The sequence below is a fragment of the Eumetopias jubatus genome, unplaced genomic scaffold, assembly GCF_037043125.1.
Source record: "Eumetopias jubatus isolate StellerSeaLion01/CBP00866 unplaced genomic scaffold, mEumJub1_p1.0 scaffold_7, whole genome shotgun sequence".
Lineage (NCBI taxonomy): Eukaryota > Metazoa > Chordata > Mammalia > Carnivora > Otariidae > Eumetopias > Eumetopias jubatus.
Window position 1 is genome coordinate 110,872,879 of NW_028274813.1, and position 25,194 is coordinate 110,898,072.

Genomic DNA, 25,194 nt, shown 5'->3' on the forward strand with positions numbered 1-25,194 from the left:
GAGATCTCTCTTTATCTTTTAATCCCGTGACTGCCTCTCTTACTGCTCCTGTTCCTTAGGCTCTCTCTAGAATCATTACTTCCTCTTGCATGACCACTGACCCCCCAACCCCCAGGCCAGGTGTCATCCATGCTTCCTAGACATTGCTGTGGCCACCATGAGCGCTGCCTCTGCCCCTGGTTCCTACTTTCTCCATCGATCCTCTACCCGGCAGCCGGATTAATATCATGACATGACTTTGGTCATTTCGTGACCAAGTTCAAGAACATTCATTAGTATTAAATCAATGACAGATGAAGTACTGTGGGTTGGTACTGACCAAAGGGGTCCTACCTTTTCCACCTTGTTTCTCATTATTTCCAAACACAAACCCTTCACTTTGGTCTGTTCATTCTAATTCCTGATGCCCAGAGTTTCTTGTCCCCTCCTTGAAGCCTTGCTCTCTCCACGGAGCAGTGGTCTCTCCAACACTGAGTTTTCAAAGCACATATTGTCCCTGATGATTTTTTGCCGTGTCACCTAGGATACCATGTACAACATTTCCCATATCTTTATCTACGAAGCAATTTGAGGGCCAGGTGCTATATGTCTTGGGTGACTAGTGCAACTCTTCATATATAATAATAAAATTGTTGGTGGTGATGAGATGGCGTGAAAAATCAAGATCACCAAAGCTGTGGGTTGTTCCTTTTTTCTTTTTCTTTTTCCTGTTTTTTGTTGTTGTTTCGTTTTTATTTTGAGGAGATAGGAAGAGAGAAAGAAAGAAATGAACATGTATTTGGCACTTTCAGTGTACCAAAAAGTTTCTATTTTGATTATTCTGTACAAACTTCGGAGGTAGGTGTTGGTTTCCTTATTTTGCAAAGAAAGAAACCGGGACTCACATTGAAAAACTTCAGTTATTGAAGGTCACGCAGCTAATACCTGGTGGAGCCTGGGTTTGCCCAAAGTGGACTTCTCTGGCTTCCAAGCCTGCGTGCTGTTTATTGTCATCATCAACCCCCACCCTTCCTGTTCTCTCTTCCATGCTCGTCTTTTCCAGTCCTGCCAACGTGAGCTATTGGCTGCCTTCATACCAGGGCCAGGGAATGCCAAGGTCATTATCAGCCGTCTTTGTAGAGGGCATTTCAACACGGCAAGGGAATTTCATGGCTGAGCTGATAGAACAATCCAGTGTCCAATGGCTTAATTCACTAACTCTTGTGAGTCTCTTTTGAATAGCTGGTAGTGGAAGGCAGATTTGAATTTAACGACACAAACAACCCTTTCCATTCTGACACCTTGCACACCCCCAGCATCATTTTTGTGTTGGTGTCATGGAGTCATCTTTGTGGCTTCCCTTCCTGTCTCTGCCGCCTCTGTTTAATTCGTGTTACGTAATTTCTGCCACCAAAGAAGGAACAAATCACACAGAGAACACATCTATTTAACTGTGTTTAGGATCTGCCCAGGAATGTGGAATATGTTTAAATATAAAACTGAGAATGAGGCCTCTGACATTGATTGATTTTAGGAATAAAGTAGAACTAATCCACGATACCGATCTCATAGAGAAATATTTTCATAAAATTCCAGAACATTTGTGGGAACTGGACCTTAATTAGAGCCCTATTGTACAGGGATAAATAGCGTGATCGTTAGAGTTGATATAGTTACTGAAAGGAATGGTGCATAATCAGGGCAAGTCTGTGCGTTTAGTACTGGAGATGTTTAGAGGTGCTTGTATAGAACACGGGTCAGTTCAGAAGGCTTTTAAAAATACATCTCAACACTTTTTATGTGCTATTGAAATTAACTAGGAGCACGGAAGTTCATGAAAATTAGGGTGGGGAGATTAATGAAAATAATAGGATGTGTTGCTTTGTGAATTTCTACGGAGGAAAACAGTTTGAGGTCATCATGGATCACAGACGAACAGGAACACACTATAGCATCCAAAAGCAAGTACAGAGGACTGAACAATTATAAAACCTTTTAAAAATCTTCCAGCTTGAAATTAACTGCGTACAATAATAATGTATCAAGTTTTATGCTTCACAAGTTAGAGAAATGAAGGAATTTTGAAAGAGGGTAGGAAAGGACAAATATAATTAAAGCATTGGAAAGTAAAACGCAAGAAGACCCGAGACAGTTGACGAGAAGAGTAATAGATTGGATCATAATATATGTTATATACATATTGTTGTATTGAATAGTGGCAAGATGTTTTACAGAAGATAATTTCAGGTTCTTGTCCATCTTTAGATAGAAAAAGGGTAGAGAACATTTTACATGAGAGGTGGAGAAGACAAATCATTTTATAAATGAGGTCTTTCCAGGGGCACTTGGGTGGCTCAGATGGTTGAGCGTCTGACTTCAGCTCAGGTCATGATCTCAGAGTCCTCGGATCGAGCCCCGCAAGGAGTCTGCTTCTCCCTCTCCCTCTGCCCCTCCTCCCACTTGTGCTCGCTCTCTCCCTCTCAAATAAATAAATAAAATCTTTTTAAAAAAATAAATGAGGTCTTTCTGACAAACGGCCAAATATCGGAGCCCTCCCTCCCGACACCACACATGCTGTTCCTTCAGGCCTCCTCTGTGCCAGGTGCCATGTCAGAAGCCTGATGTCCTACTCAGGGAACTTGGAGTCAAGTAAATTAACGTGCTGTTCAATGTATATACTATGATAATATATGGATATGCGCAGTATAGATAGTAACATATATAGTATACATTGTAGGATGTATGGTATACATAAATAAATAAACCGATACAGTCTGAATTGAGTGAACATATTCAGTTCAGGAAAGCACACGGTACCAAATACTTCAGGAGATGTGACTAAAACCCCAGCATGCTGGGGCAGAGTCTTCCTATAAGGATGCTTCTCAAGTGTTACTGAAAATCAAGCAACACAAAGCCAAGAATGCGTTTTCTGGTGGGCTCTAGTAGGTTACGGCGTCAGTGTGAGCATACCAGGTTTGTGGAGGACCCTGGCTTCTCTCTTCATGTGACACCCTTTCCCTGGGGAGAAGTCAGAAAGTTGTGGCACTGCCTGCAGAGTCCTAACAGTTCTCACCTGTGGTATTTATGGGAGTCAGGTGACATGGTTTCCCACTCTGAGCAGGTGAATGCAGGTAGCTCTTGGAGTTACAGCAGAGCCCACTGCACCTCAGGACTGGCTCTCACTACAAAGGAAATGAGGGCGCATTCCTGGTGCCTCTTCTTTTCTGCCACCACGTCAGTTACTATAATTCCTGATTTGTTACCATTTTACCGTGGATCGATGTCCATCTAGTTCTCATCTAACTGACTTAAGACCCTCTGTCAGTTAAGATTTGACTGGCTGCAAGTGACAAAGACTAACTAGTTTAACTAAACAGGGCTGAACCGGATTGGGATTCTGTTTTTCTCGCATAGCAAGAAGCCCTGGGATAGGCTGTCCAGGGCTGGTGTGGTTGTTCCGTCATGCCGTGAGGGACCCGGGCTCCTCCTGCCTTTCTGCCCACTCATCCTTTGTCTTCATACCTGGTGCCGTGTGATCCCAAGGCAGCTGTCCTTCAGCACAGCATCTGTGTTCCCGCTGGGAAGAAGAGAAAAGGCAAGAAGGACCTGCCAACGGTACGTTCCCATGTAAAGATCTTTCCCGGAAGTCCCACTTAGCGATGTTCACTTGCGTTTCATTGGCTAGAACTGTATATGGCCACTGCAAGCTGCAAGGGACGATGGGAAAGGTCGATTTTTGGCTGGATACCCTGCTGCACCAGCAAGATCGGTGTACTGTACTGTTAGTGAGGGAGAGGTCAAGAGAGGTCATTGTGTAGGCAACGAGCAGTATCTGCTCAAGACCTCTTGCTTGACTTGACCACCATCACCTTTTACAGAAGCCCTGACTCCCATTTATCTTTCTGGTCCCATGTGCTAAATGTAGCATGCTCTCCTCCCTGCTTCGTCAGTCCCAGCTTACAGTGCAGTAGTGAAGTCCCACCTCAGGGCTGCATCTAGGCATTCTCTGAGTCCCCAGCATCTGAGCCCTGACTCCTGGCTACATCAAGCATCTCTCCCTTTGGCTCCGATAGCAACAATCCTGGGGATGACTAGCTATGGCCCTAAGGAGTCGTGTGGCTTTATCAACTAGAGACTTCTTCAGGCCTGGTCTTGCCCTAAGAAAAACCTGCAGACCCAGGGGAAGGCCGGCCTTTAAAAGGCTGGTGTAAACTTCACACACACCTGGGATATCTTTCCCTGTTCTGAGGCTTGCTGCTTTGGGGACCCTGCCCATGTCACAAAGATGAAGATATAGGAGGTCTCTAACTCGCGGAGTATCACTGAGTTCCATTGGTTCATCTCAAACCCAAACTCAGATGGCGCAAAGCAGTGCGAGCATTTTCAGCAAGAATTCAGCCCCTGATCCAAGTAAAACTTCTTGCAGGCATCCCACGAGTCATGCCCCAGTCACCTGTTATGTGAGAATCCTGCCTCAGCCCTCAGAGTGATCCCTGCAGAGACCAGGCAAGTCGGGTCTGGAAATTGGTAAAGTAGGGAGCCACCCCCACCTGATTTATTCTGTCTGGCTCTCTTAAGCACACAGCTCAACCTCTGTAGCCACCAGGACGCCTGCCCCCAGAGAGAAAAGGAGACTCCACAGAGCTAACTTGAGTCAGAGTCTCATTGACCTTGAGGGATGCTGACCACAGACCTCTCTCTATACCTGAACCCACATACGCAGTGGTCCGCGGGCCAGCTTTGCCCACACGTCCCACGGGCACCTCAAACTCACACGTGATTGGCTCATCTCCCCTAAATCTGCTCCACCCGTGGAGTGCCCTGGGTGAATGGTACAGCCGTTCCCTGATACCCAAGTTGGGAAGTCTGGTCTGGTCCTAATGTGAATTCATCCAGCTGATTCATCCAGGGACTCCCAAAGCCCTGTGGGTTCTGACGTCTTGAGGCCTCCTTCTCCATTCTGTTTTCTACTTCCATTGCCCTCTGCAGGTGGATGCCGCTTCTCTTCACTTTGGAGGTGTCCTGACTGGGGGACACCTCCACCTCCACAGGAGGACCTGGTCCTGTCCCAGGTGGCCTCCTGACTGGTTTTCTTATCTCTCTTTTTTTTTTTTTGTAAAGATTTTATTTATTTATTTGACAGAGAGAGACACAGAAAGAGAGGGAACACAAGCAGGGGGAGTGGGAGAGGGAGAAGGAGGCTTCCTGCTGAGCAGGGAGCCCGATGCAGGGCTCGATCCCAGGACCCTGGGATCATGACCTGAGCTAAAGGCAGACACTTAACAACTGAGCCACCCAGGCGCCCCTGGTTTTCTTATCTCTTGCCTGCTCCAGGCCCCCCACCCTATCCCTTCTAGGGAGATCTTAGGACAGCCTCGTCTCATGCTGTTTCCCTGCATAACACCCTAGAGTGGCTCACCAAAGCTTCCAGGACCACACGAGGATTCGGAAGGTCGGCCCACAGGGAGTTTTAGGATCTGGCTCCCCCAGGGGCTGCAGACTCTGCAAGGCCCCCAGACGTCTCCACCTCCCACTCTCTGCACTTGGAATGCCCCGTCCCCACCTCTCACCTGGCTCACTCTGTCCCCACTCAAGCTCAGGTCACATGTCCCCTTCACTGGGAAGCTTTCCGTGAGCTCCCATTTTGTTTCATTGTCACCCAGACAACGTTTATCAAGCATTTGCTCGGCCCCTGGCTCTATGGATATGTAGGTGAACAAGATTTAGGCAAGCTTATCTGCTCTTGCACACCCCCAGTTTACCTCCTCGTGGGGAAAACCAGATAAAAACCCAGTGAACAGATTACATGGTTGTTCAGATAGAGAAAAATGCCACGAAGCAGATAAAATAGGGCCATGATTCCCAAACTGCTTGCCTGGGTACCCTGAGGGACTGCAGTAAACTCACAGGATACCAGAGGAAATTTTACAGTTTTAGGGAAACACAATGTCTGTCAGAGCCTGTGAAAACTGCTGTATTAAGTTGTTTGGTCCTAACTATTTAATAAATGAAACTATCAGATATTCCTTTAGGTCTAGGTTTACCATGAAAAAATTATCAAATTATCAGCACATTAAGAATGCCATAAGCCAGGACAGTTTGGGAACCACTGAAATAGGTTCCTGTGATAGTATCAGGGTGGGGGTGGGGGGCAACTTTGAGTGCTGGGAGAGAAGCCCTCTCTGAGGAGGAGTTATGGGAGGTGAGGTTTAACATGAGACCTTGTGAAGATCAGTTAGGAAGACTGTTCCAGGCAGTGGGAACAGCATGTGCAAAGGCAGCAGGAGATATCCCAGCATGTTTGAGGAATAGAAAGACAGGTGTTAAAAAAAAAGAAAGAAAGACAGGTGTTGCCAAAATGCTGGGAGGGTGGTTGGAGATAAGGTTAAGGGGGTAGACAAGAGCTAGGACCTAAGGGTTTTATTCCTCAGGAGCATTTCCACTGTGACTCGGGTACACACCACTCTTTTTTTTTTTTAAGATTTTATTTATTTGACAGAGAGAGACACAGCGAGGGAGGGAACACAAGCAGGGGGAGCGGGAGAGGGAGAGGGAGAAGCAGGCTTCCCTCAGAGCAGGGAGCCCGATGCGGGGCTCGATCCCAGGACCCTGGGTTCATGACCTGAGCCGAAGGCAGACGCTTAACGACTGAGCCACCCAGGTGCCCAGGTACACACCACTCTTTACTATCCTCCCCAAGACCCCTTGGCTCAGGCCTCATGACCTGGCCTTTCTATGGAGCTGTTCAGCCATGGGATTGTGAGCCCACCTATTAGGAGGTTGGTCCATACGTGAAAACGAGGCAGAAATCCCCTTGTACTGGGAAGACCTCGAGCCAGCAGAGCTCCATCAGCCTGCCCGGGACCCAGCTCAGGGCTGCTCTGCCTCCCACCCATGCAAGGACCTGCGGCAGCTCCCCGACTGTGGTGCATTTTCAGTGTCTCTCTCCAGTGACCTCTAGCCTCCCCTTCCTCCGAATGCCACCCTCCAGGGTCACGGCCTATTGATTTGCTCCTAGGCCCCAAACTGAGAGTTTTGAGGGGCAGGTGGCACAGTAAAGCCAAGAGAAGCACTGAGTCCGCCAACCCTCCCATCTTTTTTAAACAGAGGAAAATCATACACAAAACAGGAAAATGGAAATTTTTGTGCTGTAATTTCCTAACTCAAGTGACTGTGAAAAACCAGTTCATACTGGCACTCACCATGCAGACAGCCTGTGGAATCCAGTTACTCAGTAAGTTATGATTTTCGGGGGCATAAAGCATGGTCTTGGCTTAGGGAGGGAAGGGAGAGGTAGGAAAGAATGGCGGGAAATGGGGTGGAAAGGGAAGGCCTTCCGAATAGCAGAGCAAATCATACGTTTCAGATTCAGCAAGGCCCCTGGGACATGCCCTTGTTTTATGATGAGCAAGTTGTGAAGAATTTCACCTTTCTTTATCTTGATGACTTGAGGGCAGGGACCCGAAGTCACCAGCATATCTGGAGGGGTAGCTCAGGGCCCAATGCACGAGGGGCTGAATGAATGTATGCGTGCAGGGTCATGGAGGCTGAGACGATTAAAAGTGAGCATGGTCGCTGCTGTTGATTTGTGTGGAAGAATCGATGAAAGATACAAGGACTGTTTAATTAAGTCACATGACCCTGGGAGACCCAATTTTGGAAGCATCAACACTGAAGTCACTTGTCCATCTCGCAAAGTAGGCAAATAATTATAGAAGATGGAGAAGAGAAAAGATTTTTAAAAAATGGAGCCACGGATTCAAGCCCAAGTACAAGGAGTTTGAGAATAACTTACGGTTTGGATTGGGTTTTTAAATAAAGTTTTTTATTCAGACCTGTTGTAGACTTACAGAAAGAGCGCAGTGAGAGTAGAGAGCCCCTGCAATGGCTTAGGCAGTCCCAACTCTGCCTGATGGCAACACCTGGCATCACCCATTGCCGGGGTACATTTGTCAACACTAAGAGGCGAACGTTGGTACGTCACTCTTACCTGAACTCTAGACTTTATTGGGATCACCAACTTTTCCATTACTGTCCTTTTTCTGTTCCAGGGTCCACTCCAGCATCCCGTATCACATTAGGTGCCTATGCCCCTTAGCCTCCTCTGGTCTGTGACATTTTCTCTGTCTTTTCTGTTTCTCATGCCCTTGACAGTTTTGAGGAATTCCGTGAGGTTTGTTGAAGAAGGCCCCTCAAACTGGGTTTGTCTGAGATTTTCTCATGGTTGGACTGGGGTTACGGGTTTTGGGGAAGACAACGACCAAGGTGAAGTCCTTTTCTTGTCACATCCTATCGGGGGCACATGACAGCCACGTGACACCACTGGGGATATTAATCTTGATTAATTTTTTTGACCAAAGTTTTTGCCTTTAGCCCAACATGGTCGCATCCTTCTGGCCAACCTCCCATCCTTCCAGGCTCACATTAAGTGGTATGGAAGTTTTGTATGGAAGCTCCTTTCCGACATCCGCAGAAGCCTCTTCCTTCATCCAACCGAGACTCTGCTCCCATGATTACTCTCTCGTGTTGTTAGCAACAATCTGTCCTTTTTCGGAGGTTGGTTATCTGTTTAGTATCTGTTTCAACATCATGACAGGGAGTGAATGAAACAGACATACACTTAAAAAAGATGTTCTTAAGGGCTCGGGGAAGGAAACCAAAGAGCTGCAATGCAAAAGTCGATCTAGAAGAAGAGAAAGATGAGAGGAAAATGTCAGCCAGAAGTTGACAGCCAAATCAAACAGGGGCAACGTTTGTGATCAAAATAGCAAATGCAAAAATGGAAAAGTGGTGTGCAGAAGCAAAAGTTTAAAAATCAAAACTTTCCAACTTTGAAATGAAATTTTGCAAAAGTAAAGGAAATTTAAGTGGTTCGAGTTTGTATGGGAACAGAAACATAGATGGAAAAATATGTTTCAAATAGGTAAGGCAAATTTTAATGAACAGCCAAATAACACAGTTATCTGATCTTACAAAGGGAAAGTACCGCGATTTGGAAAGGGCAGGAAACTTCTGGCAGCGAAGTGATTAATAATGATCAGCTTGGGCTCAATGATGAGGTCCAAGGAGGACTGTCCAGAGGGCTCGAATTTATGCCTATTATTTTCTTTGTATAAGCAGAATCATTTTGTTCCGAGAGGCAAACAACAAAGACATCTGAAATCTTTCTTAAAAAGAAAATTAAGTTGGTCAAAGCGTTGTTTGTTTTTGAGAAAGAAAAAAAAAGTATGACTATGTTTTCTAAAGGTGACTCATGCCCACAATGTCCTATAGAATGTTTTCTTTCACTCAAAAGAATGTATTGTGCATCTTCTCTGCTCCGTGTCTCGGTGTCAAGAGTTGGTCCCTGCGTAAGGTCTATGATCTAGTTAGCATATACCCATTTTGTTCCTTACCTGCCATTTGCACATTTGCTGGGTTAGGTCTTGGGAGTCAAATCTCTTTTGCAAGCAGGATTTGGGGTTTTGGTTTTTTTCCTTCTGTAGCCCAGAGAATTCACCATGTCACTGAGGACAGTGCGTTACCCATCGGGATGAGTGACCTGTTCGGCGCCTCTCCCCACCCCCCTCTGTTGAGGCCCAGGTTAAATACTTGTACGGATCCCCTCACTCTCACTTCCCCGCGTTCGTGCAAGAGGAGCTGCCCATGCCAGACCAGCCTAGGTTTGTCCAGACTGTGGTCCCATCCGGCACAAGGGCCAACACTGGGCATTCCATCCCATACAAGAATGTCAACACAAGGTTATGAAAAATCTATGAAACCCGCACAAAACAATATAATCCATTAAACCTTCAGGTTACATATAGGAAACAAATGTCCCACTGTATCCCATAATCCCCATTATTTTTTAGCTTTCTCATTTCCACCACTGAGGGTTGCTTGAAGAACAGGTTGTCTTTCCTGGCTGGAACCAACCCAAGACCCCCGCTGCAGCCAGATCTTTCTGCCAGCTTCATGGGGTTTGTGTTCTAGGCGCAGCCATCCTGGGAGGTGTAACCGATTCTGTGATAACTCATGTTGTTGTGACATTGGTTTATCCGCAAATGACAGGTAATGGGAGGAATGATGTCAATATACCATGGAAACTAGATTGATTCATCTGTGATTTTTCCAAGGCAGGAGGAGATGGAATCATGGAGGTAGAGCTATAAACTTCCACAGGACCAAACAAAAACAAAACCAAAAACAAACCAAACCAAAAAACCAAAAACACCAAAACCCTTCAGTAGAGTGCTGCACTGGCAGGAGCTTTTTGAGATCTATTGGAAGCAACGTAAAAATACGTGTCGGTCTCAAACTCCTCCAGAAGTATGCCGTCAGCCTCGTGGGGCTCCCGGACCCCGGGGAGATAGTTGTGCTTCCTCCTGCACCCTTCAATGGCTGCCCTGTGGCTCAGAGCTCTGCTTCCTCATCTTGCCTCAACACCCACAAGCCAGCAACACCACTCTCTGCTCTTTGTACGTTTTCCATATCCCTGGAGGCTGACTCTAGAATGCTAAGCTTTCTGCTGGGGGTATTAAATTACATCCCAGAAACCAATTAATTGCTTTTGCTGACTTCTGGTCACAGAGTTGCATAGGTTTTAAGTGGTCGGTCCTTAGTTTCCCCATCAACTACTATTTTTAGGACACGATATGGCAGGACACAAGGATTTTTGAGAGTGCACATTGAGAACCTATCCTCAGCTGTTTGTTTTCCTTTCAGCCACACTGAGATTTCCCTCTGGTGTATTCTCAGCCGGGGACCCTCACTGCTCCCTCCATTGTCCCAAAGTTTGAAGGGGGGGCGCTGAGTCATGCAGTCCCCAGCAATTACCTCAATGAATTGCCCTGCAGACTTCTGCCTCCCACTAGACCCCAAACCCCATGAAGGAAAGCTCACATCTTTGGTCTCTATAGCCCTCATGCCTAGAAGAAAGCCCAGACTCAGTGCTGGAATGTTAACTTGAGTTGTATATAACAGGTGTCAGAAAGCCAGATGCCCTCCCCAAATACACTCCCCACGGGAGCAGGACCAGAATTATATTGTAAGACTTTAAGAGATAAACCCCAAGATGCTCCAACCAGTGTACTCTAACTCAGGTGAGCTAACTGACCAATGCCCCCATTAGGTCTTTTAATCACTTGCATTGGGCTCTTCTCCTGAAAGAAGGAATGGCAAAGTAATTGCTACCAAAAAATAAAATAAAAAGCGTGGGGTACAAAAATGTCATTTGAAAATAATATTGGGGGAAGAAGAGAGAGAGAAGTACATGACTGAGAAAGACATGTTACATGGGTTGTGAACATTGCTCAGGGAGTGGGAGGACCGCTTAATTATCCAGTGAAATGGGAATTGTCTAGACAAATAATTCAGATAGCTCAGGCCGAAGCTAGCCCTTCAGGAGTTTGTGCCAGAGCCCAACCTCAGTCCTGCCTACTGGAGTCTCAGGGCTTTGTTTTGCCCTGGGTTAAGCCACATCTCTGTTGGCTGCCAACTATTAACAATGAGTGGCTTACCATAAGAAGCTCAGGCCTAAAGGAATTCATCTTCTCCCTCATGTCCAGCGTAGTCATGGATAGATGAACTTGAGTCCAGCTTCCAGCAGTCCTTCAACATGCAACAAACTGCTTTGCCCAAGTTCAGAGGGTCATGGTCACCCTGGCCAGCCCCTCCATGCCCAGCCCTGCTGCCCCCTTGCAAATCCTCTGAAGGCATAAGCCACAGAATTGGAAATCAGAGGGTGTGCATCCAATACCAGCTCCGCAAAGGGCCTGCCAAGGATCTGGGGGAGGCCATTTGGCCTGTCGGCTTCCCAGTTCCTCATCTATGAGGTGAAGGGGCTGGACTAGAACATTGCATTTTTTCTTCTGAATAGAGGTGATATAACACCCTTTCCTTGCAGAATTTGTGGAACACAGAAAAATGGCATGCACATGTAAAGTATTTTCAGATATTAGAAAACAAATTAGGATCCTGCTTTTGCTCCTAACATTATATGAAACACTTCTCTGTTCATTAAAGAAAAACAATGTATATTATTTGTCAGTAGCTTCCTAAACTTTCACAAGCATTTGGTTTCCAAAATGCTTCCAATCTCCAACATTTTAGAATTCTTTGAGCGGTGCTAGATTTAAAAAAAAAAAAAAAGGATACCTTTCTGAGAGAGAGGTAGCATATTTGGGTACCAGGTTGTAGGAACTGTGGGGCATAGTTTAATCATATGAATATTGGGAGGCGGCCCTCCATGGCTCCCTCATGGTCTTACGTGTCTATGCCAAGAATACGAGGCTGTGACTGCTTTTTAACTGAGCCATTCTTCAGCATTGGGTTTTCAGTGAGCAACACTGAGAAATGAGGTCAGAACTACCTCTAGAACAAAGAGCAGGTTTGCTTAGTGCTTGCTTTAGAAGCAGTGCATTCCCCAAGCTCAGTGTCCCTCAGGGGCAGAGCAAAGCCACTGCACATGCAATATCTTTCTGGACCCCTCTGCCTTGTCTCCCTGTGGGCTTGGGCCTGAGGCTAACTGATGGAAGTGCTCATGTCTACACTGCTTGCTGGGCTGGGAGTCATGATGTCTTTTGTCTCTGACACAGGAGGCACATATCTTTCGCCGGCAAGAGTTAACTCATTAGCTTGAAAGTGGGATAGAGTCAACCCCCAGACCAAACAATTATTCCATGTTAGTTAAATGAGGACAATTGAGCGGCAAGGACACTTGGACTCTAAGAAGTTAAGCAATATGCTTTACATGGCTGATGGGTGGCCGAGCTAGAAGTCAATTCCATAGGTATCATACGATTGCATGGCTGCTACAAGAACAGCCTGGGTCTGTTGGAATCCAAACCCCATACATTATATCGGCTGCTTTCACCACTCAGACACCATACCATATCCTCTATTCCATAGAAACCACTTGGTATGAAATTAACTGAGAACTTCAAATGGATCCTTCATTAAGAAAAGTAGTTGGTCTCAGTTCGATGGCAAGTCTGAAGCTACTTTCCCCAGAAAGCTTACCATCTGGTACCTATTTGGAGGACTCATCTACCAAGTTGCAGAACTGGTTTATTTAGATTAAATGAAAGCATTTAAATCTGATTGTTGTGGTGTTTTATTGGCTTTAAAAAGCATTTTTTTCTCCAGCAGGCTGCAGTGCGCAAATATTACAGATATTCTTAAAAATGAACACAGTAGGAATCATTCTAAGACCTGTTTTGGCAGAAGTAATTAGCTTCCCATGCTGGTGAGAAGAGAAGGTAAGGTAATAACCCTAGGACCATGTGTCCCTGCTATCCTGGGGCAAGAAACTTTTTTTTAAGACTTTCTTTTTTTAGAGGCGCCTGGGTGGCTCAGTTGGTTAAGGGTCTGCCTTCAGCTTAGGTCATGATCCTGGGATCCTGGGATTGAGCCCCACATCAGGCCCCCTGCCCAGCGGGGAGTGTGCTTCTCCCTCTCCCTCTGCTCCTCCCCGCTACTCATACTTTCCCTCTCTCTCTCTCTCAAAAATAAAAAAAAAAAAAGACTTTATTTTTTAGAGCAGATTTAGATTCACAGCAATATTGAGAAGGTACAGAGATTTCTCATATACCCCCCACCACCCATGCATGGCTTCCCCCACTATCAGCATCCCCCACCTGGTACATTTGTTACAACTAATAAAGCTGCATTGACACATCATTATCACCCAAAGTCCATAGCTGACATTAGGGTTCGCTATAAGAGACTTTCTATTGTATAAGATGGAATATTGCCCATTGACAGAAAATGCGTGTGTTGATGGAATACCCGAGGAGCTTGCTGAAAGTACTCTCAGCCCTCAGTAACTAGTAGACATCATGATTAGGTACTTGGCAAATGCTCTCCATACATTTGTTCATCCTAGGTCTTTATTCCATAAGAACTGATTGTGTGGCTGCTCCAAGGACAGACACTGGGAACATAGCAATGATCATGTCAGAGGTCCCTGCCCTCATGGAACTTGTGCTCTAGAGGCAGACAGGGTGTCAGTGATGATCACTGCTCTGAAGAAAAGCTGAACAGGAAGAAGTGGCTAGAGAGAGATGGTGAGGGTTGTGCTCTGTGAGATGTGGTCAGAGGAGGCCTTAGCACAGAGATGCTATCTCAGGAAGTGGTGGGGAGCGAGCAGCAGGAAGGTGTGGGTGATACTTCCTGGTTACAAATAGACATGGGAATGATGTGAAAAAGAATCAGGTTTCCTTGCAGCCCAACCTTCTGTTCTATTTTGGACCATGGTCTCTCTCTGGGCCCAACTCACCTCCAGTCTGGGGCGGATCCTCATGGAGAGAGGCAGCAAGCACAGTCTTTGCGTTATGAATGGACGACTAGAGTGCTCATCATTTACCACAGCTGTCCATCAAAGAAGCAGAAATTTTTATTTCTATTTGAATGGAATAAACATCTATCTTCCCACATGCCAGGCTCTGATACCGGAGGGGGAGTGTGATTGTGTCTGGTGGTGTGATGTAGTCACATTTTGTTCTAAGGAGCATAGGGAGGAGTATGAGTGGGGATGAGGAGAAATACAAGATGGCGGCTATGTCCAGTACAGCCAGTCAGATGAAGAGGGGGCCAAATTCTGGGAAACAGCGGGGGACACGGAGGAAGAGAGAGTCGTGCTGGTTGTGGGTGGTTTATGGAACTGGCCGCCGGGTTGGGCCACAACGGGCATTTTCAGGGGCATTTGATATTGGGCCGAGGCCAGCCTCTTTCTCTCAGCTTTTGGCTTAGAGGCCTGAAGGAAGAGTAGATTCTCTCACCTTCTTAACAGAAGATGGGAGGGTGAGGAGACTTTTAGATGGCCCAGGTCTTCTCACTGAGTTAAACCACACTCATTTTATTGTCATTTTCCCTTCCTCTCAGAGGGAGAGGGAGAGAGAGATTTACTTTCATTGCAAATATTCAAGCATTTGTTGGGTTCACTTTCACAAAAGAATTAAAACGTGGGAAAACCAAATCCCAACCCCACACCCTGCTACACTCTCCCCACCCCACCCCGCCACTGCTTTCAGGCCTTTGCTTAATTTTGTAACATTAATTCTTTGATCCTTCCAGCCATAAATCATTTAAGTGACTTTGATTAAATAACCGCTTAACTTCCAAAATTCTTGTATAATGACTGCATTTCTTGTTATAATCTATACAATAATAATGAGGTTTTACAAAGCAGGTTCAGATGCCAACGCACCTGGACTCCTCCCGGCGCACTGTGATTTAAGGCAACTTATTTCACCTCTTGGGGCTTAGCCTTACGCATTGATAAGAAAGGCTTGGTATTTAATATACATCCCCCATGGAGACAGTGTAGGGATTTTTATTCACTTAGTGTTTATAAAGGATCTTTATTGGAGACCCAAGGGAGGGGGATGCCCATGAACATTTTAATATGCAATAGGAAATCTGTTTGGACCATCCAGCCAATGTTATATAATGACCTGGTTTTGTGGCCCCACGTTCCCTACCGAGACCTTCTTCTGGCTTCTCTGGGGATGGAATTTTGCTCTTTTCCCCAGCGGCTGAGAGACCAGGGGCGTGGCTGGACAGGCCGAACACACGGTGGATTCTCTGCCCAGCATGTTCCTCCTTTGGTGTGGAAGTCCAGATTCTGTCTGCGGAGGACAAACCACGACTGCTGATGTCTCTCGTTTTGAGGCTTAACGTGTATCTGTGAAATGCAAGACCCCCACCCAGATCGGCAAACCTTCTAGCAAATTCCTCTTCATTTTACTCACCCTCTGGCTTTACTAGTAATATCGGTTGACTCCTGCTGACATTCATGTGTTGCTTGTGACAAAGGGTGAACCGTTTCGATCAGGCAGTGTTTTCGTACAACCCCTGTGCTTACAGTAACTATTAAAGATGACAGTAAAACATATATGACGGACATTGTTCAGATATTACCCGCTGCTTCTGAAATGATTATTTCTCTACCAGAGCAAGAGACCAGTGAAATGCAGGCGTAAGGACAGGCAGCCACCAAAAATGTGGGTTTTTAAGTTTAAGCTAATATCTAACGTGGGGTAAGGACTACTGGTAAATATTGATTTATCTTCCCTCTTCTTCCCCTGGGGGCTTAATCTCACAGCTCAGAACATTAAACAGTTGTTTATTATTCCACCGGCATTATAAAAACAATACTAGAATTCTTTTCCTTCTTTCTTTGTTTTGTTTTGTTTAAGAAATAAAAAGCATCCAATATCCCAGCAGGATAGAGCAATGCCAGTGTGTGGAGTGACACAGCCCTGTGGGAATAGGTCTGGCTGAGCCTCCATTCTTTGCAGGGACCTGCTCTTTTGCCTGGCCTGGGCCCGGATTCTTACCTGCAACAATACTGGAAAGAGTTCTTTTTAACTCTAGGCTTTAAAGAGAGCGAAGAGGATTGGTGGGAAATCATTGACAACCTGCCAAGTAGCCACAAGAGCCATCTAGAGCCGTGTCGTCTGATAAGAATGAAATGATAGACATCTTCCCTATCTGCACTGTGTGCTGACCAAGAACCACTTGGGGCTACTGAGCTCTTGAAATGTGGCTTGTGCGACCGAGGAAGTGAATTTTGAATTTTATTGCATTTTTGATAATTTACTTCTAAATAGCCACGTGTGGCTAGCGGCTACCACTAGCACAAATTTATAGTTTCCCAAGAGTTAGCTTAAGAATGCATATATCCCCACGACAAAAGTAGAACTTAAATCAAGAGTCGTTCTGATATTACCTTGAACTTCTCTGTCACCAGGTCCTGGGGCAGCCTGGCCCCTCCCTTTATGGTTGAACTTTGTCCCTTCTCTTCTGCATTTCGCCTTACCTACTCTCTTTTTTTTATAACAATTTTATTGATATAAGTCACATACCATACAATTCACATATTAAAGGTGTACAATTCAATAGTTTGTACTATAGTCACAAGGTTGTGCAACCATCATCACCACTATCAATTTGCTAACATTTTCACTACCCCAAATAGAAAGCCTGTACCCATTCACAGTCACCCCCCACTTCTCCCAGAACCCTCGCCCCCAACCGCTGGCAACCTCTGATCTGTTTTCTATCTCCACAGATTTGCTTACTCTGGACATTTCATATAAGTGGAATCATGCAACATGGGGTCTTTTGTGACTGGCTCCTTTCACCCGGCACGATGTTGTCAGGGTCCATCCACATGGTGGTGGATGTCAGTACGTCATCCATTTTCAGTGTGGAATCACATTCCGTTGTATGGATGTGCCAGTTTCTTTATCCACTCACCAGTTGCTGGTCATGGAGTTGTGTTCACTTTTTCGCTACTACGAGTACAGATGCCGTGCACACTTGTGTGTGAGTTTTTGTGTGAATGTATGTTTTCATTTCCCTGAGATAGGCACCCAGGAGTGGAGTTGCTGGGTCACGGGCTCACTCTACCTTTAACCTTTCATGGACCTGCCGGACTGTTTTCCAGAGCAGCCGCACCATTTCACACTCCCCTCGGCAGTGTGTGAGGGTTCTAATTTCTCCATGTCCTTGCCAGCACTTTTTACCGTCTGTCTGTCTGACTACAGTCATCCCAGCAGGTGTGAGGTGGTATCTTACTGGAGCTCTGAGCGGTGTTTCCTAGAGTCCTTTGCTCTTTGCCCCTCCCCCCATTCACATTCCATGTGGGCCCCTCCCACAGGTAGATTTGCCCCAGAGTTGCGGTTTTGCAAGAAAAGAGCAAGTTCCATTTTAGTCGTTTCTTCTGAAATAACAGAGGTTACTTCTGTGACACAGTTACAAACTGAAACCAGCGGTGATAGCGTGTAACCATTTGGCGCCCAGTTAGACATTAGAGACATTTATACTCTTCCTGGGTCACATTCCTAGGCAGAGCTTCGCCCCCTAGAAACAGTCTGTATGAGTAAAAATGATTTGAGCCAGTCCTAGAGGGAGTGCTTTTAAAAAATTTTCTGTTACGAAAGTATTTCCCCAAGAGTCCTTTCCCAAGCAGGCACAGAATATTCTGAATCAAAATGTTAACACAGGGTGGAAACAGAAAGACAAAAGTCCAGGTGTGGGAGGCCCTGACACACGGGCCACGATTTGCCTGCAGGAGCGGCGCCACTCTCAAGCTCCCTGCGTTCACAGCTTCACGCATCCATTTCTTTAATAAATATTCGGTGCCTCAACGTGCTGGACACAGCTCTGGGGATAGAACCGTGCACAAAATGGACCTGGTCTTCGTTTGCTTAGATGAGGCAGATGGTAGTCAGATCAGCCAGTGTTAAGAAGGAAGAGCACAGGCGGGGCGATGGGTCCAGAGGAGGGCAGGTGTTGTAATGAGCACTGGGTGTTATACGTAATTAATGAATCATTGAACACTGCATCAAAAATTAATGATGTACTCTATGGTGGCTAACTGAACATAATAAAAAAAAAGAAGGAAGATCACAGTCACACTACAGATAGGACCATGTGTTGCTAGCTTTCGTGGTCTTTTCCTGTGCTCACCCCAGAGAGCCCTGCAGTGGGAGATACACCATCCCAGCATGACCGACCTACGTATACTTTCTTCTTTTTATTGTTAGATAGCCATTACTTTATTTCTTTATTCCTCTCTCTCTCTCTCTCTCTCTCTCTCTCTCTTAAACATTCTTTTTGACCTAGGTATCATTTTTATAACCAACTTGTTTCTAGCATCTTTGGAGATTAAGGGTTTGGTGAAATACATTTCTGCTCACAACGTTCCCTATCTTCTTTGTCTGTTAAATTTCTAGTTATCCTTTAGGGCACTGCTCAAATACAACCTTTTCTGTGAAAGATGGCCATCCTTATGGCCTCTGGAATGAATATTCCATTTCTCCCCTAAACTCCTAAACACCGTGTACTTGCCTTATAACCTTTCCTGTTTTGTAGAAGGAAGGTTCTTTACCTGTTGACTTTCCTCACCAGTCCATGAACATCTCAGAGTAAGGATTTGTGTCTGAGGCTTATTTATATTTTTAGCTCCGATCACAGAAGTTCACATCTAGCTGGTGATCAGTAAATGCTGAGTGAATAAATGAATGAATAAACGAACACATAGAAGAGTCAAACAAAACAAAACAAAACAAAAAAACCATGAGCCCAGATTCTTTCTTCTAGCTAGGAGTAACTTGCCATTGAAACAGCAGTGAGCTGTCAACTCTTGTGATCCTTGCTTATTATTTTATACTGATCCTTTCACTTAATGGGGAAAAATAGAAATGCATTTTCTTGTTGGAAAACTTATTTGAAAAACAACCAAAGCTAGGTAGGGGAAGATGATAGGAAGTCAGTTATTAAAGACCTTGATGGCTAAGGCCATGCTAATATTTTATCCTGGGAAACAGAATAAACCTCTTACCCCACGGACATCCTGGCAATATTATTTCTAGGGTATTTAGAAATGAGGCACCAAGTCTTGTACATCATGGGTAAGCCCAGATATGCAAAAAATAAAGAATGGGCTGGACACAGGACAGATCCAGGGGCCCCGAAGCCACATAAACAAGCCAGAGTACAAGAACCTTTTGACTCTTGGTATAAAAGCAAGGCCATGCAAACCAGAGGGACAGGCAGGAACGTGGGCTAAGGACAAGATGCAGGATAAGCAACAGTCACACAAGAAAATAACATAAGCCGTGGTTGTAAGAAGCTCAAAACCCAGTATTTCAGGAACAAGGAAAGCAATCAGAGATCAGAGCAAAAAGTTTGATCCAAAATTGAAGCCAAGACAAGGGAATGATAATCATGACATGAGGTGATGGGGAAGCAGCATTGGGCAGGACACAGAATCGAGAATCCTGCGGTAGACCAGCAGTGCTGGAGGCTTTCCAAGGTGGTGGGTCGAAGCCAAGGACTTCCTGTCCTCTGTGTCCCTGGAGGACGTGCCTTCCTTGCAACGCTTTCAGCCCCCATTTTACTGTTTCTTACACATAGCAGAATTGCGATTTTTATTAAGGAAGGCTATCATTGAAGTTTATAGACTGTCATAGCCTTGTCTACCTTGCTCCTTACCTTAAATGTTTGAGATAGGAAAGTATTTTTAAAACCATTTATGTGACAATGGACTTATACCCAGAATATATAAAGAACCCATAACTAATAATAATAAAACTAACAAACTGTTAAAATGAGCAAAAGGCTTAAACTGAAACTTAGCAAAAGAAGATAGATAAATGGCCACTAATTATATGAAGATGCTCAACATCATTAGTAATCAGGAACACACAAGTTAAAACCTCCACGCAATACCATGAATACCACTTCACTGATGATACCAAGTGTTGGTGAGGAAGAGAGACAGAAGCTTTTATACATTGCTGGTGGGTGTGTAAAATGACACAACCACTTTGGAGAATTGATTCAACAAATCTGTTCCTAGGTATTCACTGAAGAGAAATCAAAAGACGTGCACACACATACACACAGGCAGGACTTGAACAAGAGTGTTAATAACAGCTCTATTCATAACAGCCCCAAACAGAAAACAAAATACCCATCCATAGGTGAGAGAATAAACAAATCAGAGAATATTCACACAACAGACACGTGCAACAAAAAGGAACAAACTACTGATCCAACAACATGGCTGAATCTCCAAAACATTATTTTGATCAAAAGAGGCCAGACACAGAAGAGTTGATCTACAGGATTCGGTTTCTATGAAGTTCTAGCACAGGCGGAACTAAACTATGATAGCACAAATCAGGAAGTAGATGCTTTGGTTTACAGAAATTGACTTGAAAGGGGCAGGAGGGAACTTTCTGGCATAATGGAAGTGTTCTGTACTTTGACTTAGGTGGAGGATACATGAGTGTAAATATCTGTAATGTTTGTAAATGCCAAAACTCGGGGAACTGTACACTTAAGGGTTGCGCATTTTGTGATGTATAAATTACACCTTGTTACAAAAGAAGAAAATCAGGTTTGGAGAAGTGAAGATACTTGCTTAAAGTCGGGCAGCAAATAAATGGCAGAGCCCGTCCTTGAACCCAGGCCAGCTGATGTCAGAGTTAGAGCCCCCTTGGCTACATCACCTTCTCTGAGCATACATGGAAGGTGAAGAATAGTTGAGCACATCTGCGAGGGAGCAGAAAGAAGACTCCTTTGTACCAGGGGAAGGAAGGGCAGTAGTCATCGAGGTCACATTTCTGTCCTGGGCACGAGGCTCATAATGGCCTGTGATGGAAAGAGCCTGTTCCCTCTGGCCACCTGCGGAGTAATTAGGAAGGCTTGACAGATGCTGGGGCAGAGATAAGCATCACCATCCAGCTCCGAGATCCTGCCGGTAGAGAAGGTATTAAGGTTATTCTTTTGTGGGTATCTACCTTGGTTAGTAAATAATCAACCTGTTTTATTTGTAAGACCTTTCAAAAAACTCTTCATGAATTAATGCATTTCCATTACAAGAAAATGGACGCTACAAACAAAAGGAGAAAAATTCAACACTTCCTAGGTCTTTTTATAGGGTGGTAATCTCAGATATTTTTTATTGCTTGCTAATAAACAGAAAGGGTTTTTTTTTCTTCATCAAAAACTTTATTTATATAAAAAACAAGTTTTAATGTGGAATCAGTTCTCCTTCCTGACATTTAAAACTTGTCCAAAAGAAAAGGAATATTTTTTCTTTAAACTTTTTTATTGTTATGTTAATCACCATACATTACATCATTAGTTTTTGATGTAGTGTTCCATGATTCATTGTTTGTGCATAACACCCAGTGTTCCACGCAGAACGTGCCCTCTTTAATACCCATCACCAGGCTAACCCATCCCCCCACCCCCTCCCCTCTAGAACCCTCAGTTTGTTTTTCAGAGTCCATCATCTCCATGGTTCGTCTCCCCCTCCGATTTCCCCCTCTTCATTCTTCCCTTCCTGCTATCTTCTTTTTTTTTTTCTTTCTTAACATATATTGCATTATTCGTTTCAGAGGTACAGATCTGTGATTCAACAGTCTTGCACAATTCACAGCACTCACCATAGCACATACCCTCCCCAGTGTCTATCACCCAGTCACCCCATCCCTCCCACCCCACCCCCACTCCAGCAACCCTCAGTTTGTTTCCTGAGATTAAGAATTCCTCATATCAGTGAGGTCATATGATACCTGTCTTTCTCTGATTGACTTATTTCACTCAGCATAACACCCTCCAGTTCCATCCACATCGTTGCAAGTGGCAAGATCTCATTCCTTTTGATGGCTGCATAATATTCCATTGTATATATATGCCACCTCTTCTTTATCCATTCATCTGTCGATGGACATCTTGGCTCTTTCCACAGTTTGGCTATTGTGGACATTGCTGCTATAAACATCAGGGTGCACGTACCCCTTCGGATCCCTACATTTGTATCTTTGGGGTAAATACCCAGTAGTGCAATTGCTGGATCGTAGGGTAGCTCTATTTTCAACTTTTTGAGGAACCTCCATACTGTTTTCCAGAGTGGTTGCACCAGCTTGCATTCCCACCAACAGTGTAGGAGGGTTCCCCTCAGAAAGGGTTTATTTTAACAACGGTGGGATCATTCTATATGTGCCATTTTATGATGTGCTTTTTAAAGACCATCCCTCTGTTAGAAGATATACATGGATACCCTTTCTCTTGAGTGCCTAACATCCCATGGACGGGTATATCCAAGTGTGTTTCACCAAACCTTTCTGTTACTTATGTTGTTTCCAGGTGTTTTGCTGGAAACATGTTGTACATTGCATGTTTGCTCGTCTTTCTAGGGACTTCCTCAGGGAAAGTTCCTAGAAGTAGGAATTCTGGCTCAAAACTGAGGTTTGGACATCTCATTCATATTGTCATTTTTTTCTTTTCAGAATGGTTTTGCCAATTCACATTCTCCCCAGCAGTGCATTCGTGTGTTGTCCTGGGTCACTTGGATGCACACTGCAACTTCAGGTCCCATCTTACCTACTACCTCTTTTCATGGAAACATGATCTGGCAGGGTTACAAATTAACCCTTGATGTTGTGAGGCTCCATCTCCTTAGCAATGCCTGAATCCCCTTTTGGATTCTGCTGGTTTGAAAATGAAAAAATATTTCTTTTAAAACGTTAATTTGAGAACATGATTGATGTTCGAATGTAGTCAAAAGATTGGATGAGCTGGAAAGAGAAGTGATCCGGGGTCCAAATAGTTTGGTTTCACGGCCGGCTGTCTCATCACCTATCACTGTGTGCGATCCTGGGCAAGTTTCTTGCTTGCTCTACCCGGGCCTCCATGGCCTCATGTCTAAGACGAGGGACTAAGGAGGACCCGATCCCTATGTTGTCTTCACTTATGACATTCTATAAATCTTCCGCTGTGGAAAGCATTCCTTTCAAAGGCTGGGCTTGTAAATTGCAAGTGTCAGACCTTTGAAATGCAGCTTGTGTGGGAAAGGAAAAAACCCAGCAGCTACTTTGCTGCTGGATCAGAATTCAGTGTTCTTTGTGAAGTAATAAATTGTGTCTTGGCTCCCGGATTATTCCAGGTTGCCTCGGGTTTTGTGGAAGTGGCTTTTTTCAGGAATTGTTCCCAGTGCCGGAAAGTGGGTGTTAATTTGTGCCTTGGCTGTTTTTCAGGGCACACTCTGGCAGAGACCTGGCAGGTTTTTTTTTTTTTTTTCAGAGGATCAGCAGAAGCAGGGACCTGGTTGTTGCTCTCCTTGCACAATGACACGCACCCTCCGCTAATAACCGGAATTAGACCTATAGTCAGAGGCCTCGGTTTTATAATGGACCGCTTACCCTGGGCCTTGGCAGGGGTTTTGGACCAAGTTGGAAACACTCTGGTCAACATACCATAGGAAACAGGGCAGCCAAAAGCATAGAAACTGCTTAATATTCCTTAATAAATTATAATAATATAATGAGATCCACTGAAATGGGGTCCAGGTGGGGTCCTGGAAGAGGAGACAAAGCTAAAAAAAGTGAGGAGGGAACAAAATGGAATAACATTGGTATTTGATTCTCTGTAGTTTGCAGCCTCTTTAGCTCTGCCTTATTCACGCCACACGGTATCTCTGGGGTATCATCAGCATTGTTGCCCCCAGTCTGCCCAGCAAGCGAATACGAGAGTGAAGTGTTGGTGGTGAGTGGCCCAGTCGCATCTACAACAACCACAGAGAGTGGCTTGAATGGCCCTAAATCTCTGCTTTCTTGGCAGATTTTTGCAGTCTCTCACCTCCTTCCTCTTCTCTCTCACCCGTCTATGGCAACCATTGAAAAACAGCTCTTCTTTCTTACCCCGTGAGTCTGAAGTCACAAATTAAAGTCATTTGTCAACTTGCAGTATAATGTGCTTGGAAACCACCCCCAGTCTAGTATCCCCCAGACTTCCGTGATTTGCTCATTCAGCCTTCATAATTTATGCCGTGTTCGTGTATCACGTGTACTATTATTTATCTCATATTTGTCTTCAGATAAATGCCTATTTCATTTTCCTATTCCAAGCACTACAATATCTGCGAAACCATTCATTTGATGTACCAGATAATAGTTTTCCAATATACCTTAAAATAATTCACTATTATTTTTTAAATGTTCCTTTTAATTTTAGAGCTATTAAATCTTTGAGATTGGTCATTTGTATACTAGTAATATATCTTGCCTGTACCCCCTTTGGTGTACTTACCATCCTCTGAGAAACTAATTCACATTACATAAAAGTTAAGACTCAGTTCCTTGGTTGAATTAGCCGCATTTTAAATGCTCAGTAGCCACTGTGGCTAGTGGCTACCATGTCAGACCATACAGATGGAGAAAATTGTGCTGGATGGTTCTGTCTACAGTTTGCCACGGGCATGTTGACTGCTTTCATTGTCTCAAGCTAAGCTACTATATGGTAAGGTTACCGAAAGAACTGTGAAGAGTGATTCATTTAGGAGGTGCTAACAAAAATGTCAACTAATAGTTTATTCCAATGGCCATTGTCCAAGCAAGCGGCAAGACAGGTAGACGCATGCAAGCTCAAGTAACAGATCCACTTCAGTATGCTCTAAACCACCTCTCTCCTACAGACCTTGCTGGCCCTCCCTCCCTGCCACCCCGCTGTCCCCTCGCCACCCTCCCAGTCCGGCTCCCTCCTCTCTGTGCCTGGCTGTGTGTTTTTCTGCTTTCCTGCTCCTTCCATCTCTTGCTCCACCTCCGTGAGTCCTAGCCTCGCTTGCACTCCTGGCCTCTGTCCTTTTTCTACCTTATTCCCTAGCTTCCTTTCACTTTCCCAACTGGAAACTTCCCTCATTCAAAACCCAAG

General features: G+C 44.8%; 1 protein-coding gene across 1 annotated transcript in view; it reads left to right on the plus strand.

Annotated features, from left to right (window-relative positions):
- Window positions 1-25,194, plus strand: part of THSD4 (thrombospondin type 1 domain containing 4) — a 580,073-nt gene that overhangs the window by 337,372 nt on the left and 217,507 nt on the right. The window lies entirely within an intron of this gene.